This window comes from Artemia sp. Qi Xiang Cuo, chromosome 10 (assembly GCF_049724085.1).
Source record: "Artemia sp. Qi Xiang Cuo chromosome 10, ASM4972408v1, whole genome shotgun sequence".
In the NCBI taxonomy this organism is placed as follows: Eukaryota; Metazoa; Arthropoda; class Branchiopoda; order Anostraca; family Artemiidae; genus Artemia; species Artemia sp. Qi Xiang Cuo.
This window is the reverse complement of record NC_142803.1, coordinates 66671394-66680951: the sequence shown is the minus strand read 5'-3', so window position 1 is coordinate 66680951 and position 9558 is coordinate 66671394.

The window sequence follows — 9558 nt, the reverse complement described above, 5'->3', positions numbered from 1 at the left end:
ACTAGTTCTAAGGGAGAGAAAAGGGCATAATAGAAGTATAAATTGAAGTATAATCTCAAGGGCTGTAACTAGTATTTTTTGGTAAATTTGCAGGTGACAATAATTCAGCTAGGATTAAAGTGAATGCATCATTTGATGCCTTTTTTGCTCTTTCATAATTCAATAAATGCTTGTGTTGAAAATTGTATCTGGAGTCCTTAAGGGGGGCCTAAAGGTATTTTACATGAATTATTAATGAGCATAAAAAAATCAAATTATGTTTTCTCTTTCATTGTAGCTAAATTATACGGTCCACTGCACAGTTACCATGAACTTTACCCCCCCCCCCGCCCTCGTGTCCAAATATATGAATTGAATTTTTTAAAGCAAAGTTTTTAATTTAAAAAATAATAACAAATTTTTTAATTTGCATTTGAAAAATTTTAAAAATTATGAAAAAAGTTTCTATTTGTGTTTCCCAATAAATAAGGTTTTTATTGTTATAAATCAGTTTTTTTAGAAAATATTACTCTTGAACAACTTATTTATAAACTATAGATATGTTTTAACCACTTTTCAATAACTTAACTAGCATTGATAACGTATTTGCGTGGTTACAAAAATGAAATACATTTGGGGCCCCTTTAAGGGCTCAAGATGAAACTAGACCCAGAAGCAATTATTAAATTACGAAATAGCTTAAAAAAGTCATCAATGGATGTTTTCACTTTCTTCCTACCTAAATTAGTGTGCCACCTGCAAATTTACCTATTTTTGTTTAGGGGCAGGTGTGTTTTTTTGCAGGGTGGGGAGGGGGTACAAAAGAATAAAAAATATGAGATGGATATAGACTCCTTTATGATTTCTGGGAATATTTCTGGTTCACACTGGTATTATGAAAGTAAAGAGTAACATAAAACTCCAAAATGAGCAGAATTTATTCTGCATAGGATGGGGACTGCCCCTTCCTTGTCCACATTTCCACCTCATGGTTGCAAAAACTTTGGAGGCTGCTCATCAAATCAGAAATTGAGAGTTCATAAAAATGATTTTTTTATAAGTTAAAAGTGATTAGAGACCAGCCAGCCTTGGTGAGGGGGTGGGGTATTTTCTGCAAGGGCTATTTTTTGTGGGGGCAAAGGATATTTTCCATGGGCAGGGTTCAGACTCGCCTATAAATTCCAATAAGTTCCTATATTTTAATGCACTCCTATAAAATGCCTATATTTTGGCTAAAATCCTATTATTCCTATATTTTCGGCTGAAGAGCACCAAGAACATTGCTTATGATTTGCAATTTTCACCGCTCGTTAAGTAATCCGAGATGTGCTTTTCTTTGCTTTTGACTCTGCTTGTAGACTGTGCTGTCTTTCGGTGTAGATCGATAACTAATTACAACTGTTGAGCAGTTTGAACTTAACTAATGCTTTGTGTTGGGATTAGTAAGCTGCTTCTGCCTGGGCTATGCTGTTGTGTTGACTTAGTAACCTATGCTTTGGTTTTTGTCATGTTGGGCCTGTCTGAAATGAGTGAAGATCAGTATATAGGTTAGCAGTCTCTGCTTAATGAGACTGTGAGTTCTTGCAACTTATGCGTTTCCTGGCTGAACGCTATAAAAGACTGATGCAAATACGGCCCAGTTTTGGACATATCCACTTTTTTTCTTTTTATGGCCTTATAATCATGGGATGCTATTTTGCAGGCGATGCTTGGTAATTAAGTATGGGGCCTACCAAGTTCAATAGTTTATGGCTTGCTAAAAAGAATTGCAGAGGTAAAAAGATTGGTGAATAGTTTAAGACTGGGAACGACCATTACTCGTTCTTTTGCAAACTATGCTTGAAAATCTTGGTTGCTCAGCTAAACCAACATGTGCGATCTGCAGAACACAGAGCCACAGTTACTGCTCAACTACATCCACTACAGCTTCACCTGACCGGACAATCTCGAGTTGATGAAACCATCAAGGATAAACCATTAGTTGGTACAAACATGTTTTGTGAGTGTGATGCCGTTTATAAAGCTGAGCTAATATGGGCACTTCAGATGGTACAGAGTTCCACGTCTGCTAACTCTTCAGACCATATTGTCATAACCTTCTATGTGATGTTCCCCGGTAAGATCCCCGACAGAATGTCCCTATGTGCGAAGAAACTCACGTATCTGATCACCGATGCGCTGCATCCTTACTGTAAGCAAATGCTTGTGAAGGACATTCAGTCATATTTTGTACTAGAATATGACGAGACAACCAACAACGGTGGTATGAAAGAGTTACAGATATGTGTTCAATATTGGTCCTCATATGGAAACAAAATCCAGAGCAGACATTTATGCACAAGTTTTATGGGCCACGCAACAAGTGATAACCTGTATAGGAAGATTATGTCAGCCATTGAGCAGAATCAGCTGCCACTTGAAAAACTGATCACGCTTGGAAGTGACAGACCAAAAGTCAACAAAAGCCTTTGGAACAAGTTCAATGCCGAAAAAAAAGTGACGGGAAAGGGGATGTTGAACATTGGTACGTGCAACATCCATATAATTCATAACGCTTTCTTGGAAGGTCTTCAGGTGTTTGGAGAAGAAAATTCCGACTTTGTTATTCTTGTGCATTCATTTTTTGATGGTTGGCCAGTATATTTTGAAGACTATCGGAAATGCCAAAAGAAAGTGGGAGTGTCAGAGAATGCTTTCTTGAAGCATGTCCCAAGCCGTTGGCTGACGATCGGACCTGCCTTCGCTAGAATCATGCAGCAGTGGCCGGCAATCTTAGAGTACTTCCTGAACTTCGTGCCGAGAGAGAAAAAACTGAAGAATCTTCTGTCCACTCCCAAATTTCTGAAGACTGTGGCTTATATTAAAAGAGCGACGATGAAGGCCCAACTCCAGTTTGTTCTAGCCTCAGCAGAACTGTTCATGAGTTTCATCCAACTGTTCCAGAAAGAAGAGCCTCTCATTCATGTTCTGCACTCAGAGATCAAAAGACTAGTTCTGACGCTTTGCGGAGGGGTCTTTACTTTAGATTTTGTGACCGAGACTGAAAATTTCTCACCAGAATTGTTGAACCTTGCTGAAAAATTTGCAGAAAAGCCCATAGTTTAAGAAAATGTGGAACGAGCTTTCGGTGAGAAAGCAACACTGAAAGACAAGGACATTTTCTATGTCAATGTGCGAAAACATTTTATTGCGGGTATTCGCCATATTTTGAACAAATGTCCTCTGGAAAAGGATTTTCTTGAGGCTTACGCTGTTTGAGTCCAATCAAAATGAAGGATTCAAGAAGTATTGCAGACATAGCAGCTGTGGCACGCAAGATTGCGATTGGAGTAAGCTCAGACGTCGCCCAGGCTGAGTGGCTGCTTTTGCAAAATGAAACTGGACCCCATGAGGACATTACTCGGATCAATCATTTTTGGAGCCATTATTTTGGACTGGTGAATGAGCGCGGGCACAGCAAGTACCCGGAACTTACCAAGCTTATCAAAGCGGTGCTGACGTTGGCGCATGGCAGTGTAGATGTTTAACGTGGGTTCTCTTATTCTGATAGGATTCTTGGTGAAGACCAGGCCTTGATGTCTGAACGCGTTCTGGATGCAAGACTCTTGGTATATGACACGTTGAGGCTTTATGGAGGAAAACCAGAACGGTTTGTTATTACAAAAGAGCTGTTGAATCTTGCACATTCTGCATTGTCTCAGTATCAACAATATCTGGATGAAAAGAAAAAAGAAGAGCTATCCAAGAAGGAAAAAGGAGCTTTCAAAGAGGACAGCAAGCGGAAGTTGCAGGAGGTCCATGACAAAAAGAAAGAAATAGAAGACCTGGAAAGCAAAAGGAAAAAATTTAGAGCATGTGAGCAAGAAAAGAGAACAGTAGCAGATACTCTACTTCAGGAAGCGACCGACAGAATGAAGAAGGCTGCCAAGTCCAAGAGTTCCATAGACATTGCCCTAACTGTTTCTTTGCTCGAAGGAGCTGTGAAGTCCAGAACAAGTGAAAGAGAGCAGATGGCAGAATCTGCGAGAATGGAGCAGTCTCTTGCAAAGAGAAAAACTGACCTCATATTAAAATTGATGCCCAAGAAGCAGCAAGAGTGATTCCAAATATTTTACCTGTATCAGTCAATCGTTAGCACAGTATGTTTATATGATTTTGTACAGTTTGTACTTAAAAAAAAAAAAACGCAAAAACTCGGGAAATGACGAATTTATGTGACCAGGCATCCCACGCCATCTACTACAGATCTGATCCCGAGGGTTTCCGAATCCTGTATTTGGGCCTGGGAAATCCTATAAAAATAGGACAGAGCCTATAATTTGAAACGAACAGACCTGTCCAAACCCTGCATGGGTGGTACTTTCTAGGGGAGAGGGGTAAACACTGGCCAAACTTAAGATGTGTGTTAATTAGTCTTTGAATTTCAAATTTGATAGCTGTGTTTTAGATAAATCAGTCAACAATTTATAATTGGCAAATAGAGTAAAAAAACAGTAGGCTACGTAATTGAGCAAAATTAGGCTATGTAAAACTCAAACATTTACATCTTGTTACCAAATAAGAATTGAGAAGAACTGTATTTACCAATGAATAGTTAAAAATCTAAGCTACTTATCAATATGGTTATTACTAAAATTATTTAAGATCAAAAATTCAAAGTTATTAGTTTATCGACTTACCTAGAAGGACCTCTTTAGAAATACCAATAATCCTTTTTTGATGTATAGGCTATTTCTTTTCAGTGTTTTAGTTTTATTCACTTATTCTGATATATCTGATATATCTGCATCTTCTTATTTTAATCATAACTTTTATTAATTGATGTTTGTTATGTAAATCACAAATATTAAATTTAATTTTTTCATTTCAAGTGATTGACAAAACAGAGATCACATTTCGAATTTATAATAACAAACTATTGGTGAAAATCAGATAAAAAGCAGGAATATTGTTGTTACCCTGACATTGTGTTATGCTGTGGTAAAATAGGTGCAGTCCCAAAACCCATCTCTATTTTTTAGAATGCCAAATATAATTGGTTTTACTCAAAAGAATTCTTTTACCATCTGTGCAAGACTTCATTGCACGGGTACAAGTTTCAATACTCCAGGGACAAGGTGAAGTCACAGTCTTTTATGTATTTTTTAAAGATAATTGCCTAGTTTTTCACTTTAAATATCACTCCCTTACCCCCCCCCCTCCTGAAGGTCCCTTTGAATATAGATTTAAGCAAGGCAAAAGAAAAGGCCAATTTAGGAAGATTCCATGACTGACATAGAGGTATGTTGAACACTTTTCCAAATTCCTGTTTTATGCTTACTTCAAATATGATAATTAATTTATTTGTAAACCACCACCACCCTCCTCCTGATTGTCCCACATAGCCTATAGAATATGTCCCACATATTCTTGCATTGTTATATATACAATGTTACATTTATCAGATTGTCCAGTTTTATGTCTATGATTAGGCACTTTTTAATACCATTTTGGTTTAAGTCTAGAATTTGGGCTGTTGATAAGGAAATATGTTAAGAAAACAATTCTCAGTTCATAATATGCAGACTTATTATAGTTAACCTTTCAGCTTTAATGCCACTATATTCGACATCCCCCCCCCCCCCATGTGCAAATACAGCCTTCAGCCAAATTTTATATTTCTAGTATTGTAAAATTACCATTAAATAAAAAAATGGTAAAAGTAAGGTACTCTGTTTGAAATATAGGGCAAAATTGGCATTTTGGACGTCCCCTGTAGCCACAATACCAGTTTAGCATTTCTTTTTAAGCCTCACTTTCAGCTTCAAATGAAAATGTTTGATGGTTCTGATTTTATTGGGTTTAAAAAAAAGTAATACTCCTGCATCTAGAGTTTCATCTATTTAATAAATATTCCAGTTCATCCCTGTGGTAATTTTGTTCCTTGGATAATACCTCAGCAATTGGACATTTGTACATTATTTAATAAATCTATTCTTCAAAAAAAAAAAAATGCCATTATTTTTTAGGTAAAAAATATTATTCATTTTTTGTTACTAAATTTAAAAATAATAAATTTTACCATAAAAGCCTTGCATATTTAAATATATGTATTAATTAAAATTTATCATATCATATTCATGTTATTTATCATTTATTATTAAAAGTACTATATATAGGTACAAAATTGGTTTGTAATGTTTTTATTAACTAAGAAATGTATTGTTATAGAAGAATATTCATTTACTTTCTCAGTCACTTGGACAATCTTCAAAAGGATCTACTGGTAAATCTGGTTCCTCTTCTTCAGATTCAGTTGACTATGCCTGTTTCAAAGCCCCCTAAACAAAACCTCTGTATACAGCCTGAGGATTATATTCAATTTTAACCTCCACTCTCCCCTTGTCTCTCCCTTAGAACTAATTCTTTATGTATCTGAAGATTCTTTCAAAAGAACTGCATACACACAAGACTCAGGAAACTAGATTAAGAGTTTCTTAATGACACTGTAGTCTGTAACAACTTATTTGGTAGCAATTGGTTGAAAACAAAGCTAAATCTTAGCAAAGGGCACTAGAACTTCTGATTTCTGATTGACTAAACCACCTCCAAAGTTTTTCAAACTTTGAAAACGGCACTGGAACTTTTGATTTCCAAATGACTGAGCCACCTTTAAAGTCTATTTGACCATCCCTTGCACATGAAGTGCCTCTATAAAAAAAAAAATAGCAAATATTAATACATTGAACCATTATTGGTCTTTATTATGGCAATATTTTACAATTGCCACTGAAAGGAAAGTAGAATTTCAAGTTTCCTCTTAATGAAGATCCAGAAGTAGTCAGGGGGAAATTACCTTAATTATCTTAATTTGCACTTTGATAAGATTAAGATTTTTTGACCTGTTAACTTCTCCATACTTGGTGATGTGAATAATTAAACATCAAATGAATCCCACTGGTACTTCCAGGGAACACAATTCCATTTGACATCTAGTAAATTCTTGAAAACTTCATTGTTGGGTGCTGAGACTGATGATTTGAGAAACTATTCCAGTGGTCTACAACATGGCAGGATAAAAGCTGTTATTGGTGTTGAGTTTTTACAGACAGCTTCTTTAAATGTCCTCTCCTTACTGTGCCAATATTTTGGGAAATTGACAAATGACTTTGGGTGGGGTGGGGGGGGGGTTCTTGTGAAGTAGGCTTATATGTCATAAGCATATCAGCTCTTTGTTGTCAGTAAACCAGTGTAGATAATCTCAGCTCCTTCAAACATTCATCATAAGGCTTGTCTCTCATCATAGATACTGCCTTTGTGGCTCTCCTTTGCACTTCTTCCAGAAGCTCTATGTCACTGCTGTGTCCTGGCGATGCCATGCACATTCCAAAATCAAGCACTGATCTGACAAGGACTTTGTACAACCTCACAAACACATGCCTAATGGATCTGCACCATATGAGGGCCATCCAAGTGATCAAGTTTTGGCTCCAGGTAACACGTTTGCCAGGTAACTGTTTGGTGAAAGCGGCTTACATAAAGATGTTGGGTTTTACTAGTAAAACAGCATGGCCACAACAGGTTAAAGGCCTACTGGATAATGCTGGACTTTCTTGGGCATGGAATGATGGCCAAGGTCCCAAAGGCATATCTTAAGATTTCCTTGGCAAGTTTGCTTTGCATCTGTGGGAGCAGCTGATTCAGGTTTGGCTCTCTAGTTTGGAGAAATCCAGTAACCTTCGTTTTTATAGGCAGATTAAAGCAATATTTGGAGAGGAGTTTTATTTGAAACGGAACCTACCGTGGAGAGCCCCTAACTGTTGGTTGCAGGCACAAGCAAATTGTATACCACTGCATAAAAGATGTTGGGAGTCATGTGATGATGACGGCTCGGGAGGCGGGTGTATTTGCCCCCTCTGTGGGGAGTTGGGTGATGGGCTGGACTGTTTTTGAGCAAATGCCAAAGTTTGAGGATTTTGAGGCATAATTTTTTTTTTAGGGGAAATACTGCTGCTTCCTGGTGTTTTTAGGACTACCTTGGTTGACCTAATTATTACACTAGGTTGCTTTTTAGAGAGGATTGGAAGTATGGAAAGCAGCAACTTAAATTTGTTGAGTGTTATTGCGTGGTTTATTTCTGTTTTTGTTCAGTGTTTTGTGTGTATGACCTCTGGCTTTTAAATATACTTATTATTATTTTCATAGGAAGACCTACTGGATATAGGGTAAAGGCACCAATGATTCAACAGTTTTTGTAAAAAACAGTTTTTCTACTCCTGAAGTCCTAATTTAAAAACTTTTGGTTTGAAAAGGGTTTCAGTGTGTAGGAAAAACATCTAGGAATCTAATTGTTTGATGAGAAGTTTAAAGTTTTATCTGAAAAGGGTACAAAACTCTGATTTTCCGAAGTTAGAGCATTTCCACCCCTACAAATTTAACACAACAAAAAGTTACCTGTTTTTGACACAAGTCAGAACCCAACTTGACATATGTCAAAATACTTCGGGAATGCTTGTGGGGTGGAACCTGATGTATTTGAAGGTGCATTTGTTTATTTGATTTTCTTCAACTTCATTTAATGTATAAAAGTATAAAACAATGTTCAAAAAGTTGATGTAATAAATCAACCAAATTGTTTCAAGTATGTAGTATTTAGTATAAAGAAATTGGTTAATCATAAGGAGTGTGATATTGTGACCTAGATCACTTAAATCTTCTTTTTTCTAAGTGTTGCAAATATGCCACAGAAATAGCATCTCCAAATGCTATCTGGAATAGTCCACTTCCTGTCAGTTATAATGGCCTAGCATAGATTTGTTCATTGTTGACAGTAAATGTTATCAATGTTTGGCCATTTCAAAGTGTGATCTGCAGCTGCAGTTCATCTTGCGACCCAAATTTGAGCTTTTTTTTTTTTTTTTAGCTTTATTGATAAATGCTAAGGAAAGGGAAAAATGACTTCCCTGTGAACCTCTGCAATTTTTGGGAGTATTGGGTACCCACAAATTTGACAGCTATTTTTTTGTCAGTGGACCCTAGGATTTCAACACCAATTATTTCTCATTTGTTTTACATGTTCAGTGAAGTTTCAACAGCCACCTATATTTCAACAGGGCCTGTTGCTGTCTGGCGAAAATTTTGACAAGGTTACTACAAGATATTTGCAAAAGAAATAAATCAATTTATAAAAGCCATTATCTATGTTTGAATTTGACTTAAGGAACATTTTTAGTGCACCAGATATTTCCACTACATTGACCAAGAATTTTTGACACTTGGAACCTATTTTTGACAATGTAATATTTGTTACCATTTTAATTTTATCAAGAAAAAGCTAATATGGCTAGAACTCAGGTAAAATCAGGTGTATCTTGATGCATTGGTGCTAATTCCAACTTTTTTTTTTTGTAATAAATGGCCAAGTAACAGCAGTTTGAACATTCTATACCAGAAAAATTGTCAGTAACTCCTTTCTTGTTGAAAACAGGAAACTGACTTAATTAAATGTTCTTTTTTTTTATCTGGGTGTACTGGATATTGTGTCAACATTTTCTACCATTGGAATGCAAAAACGGCTTCAAGAGATGGCGCTCCAAGTCA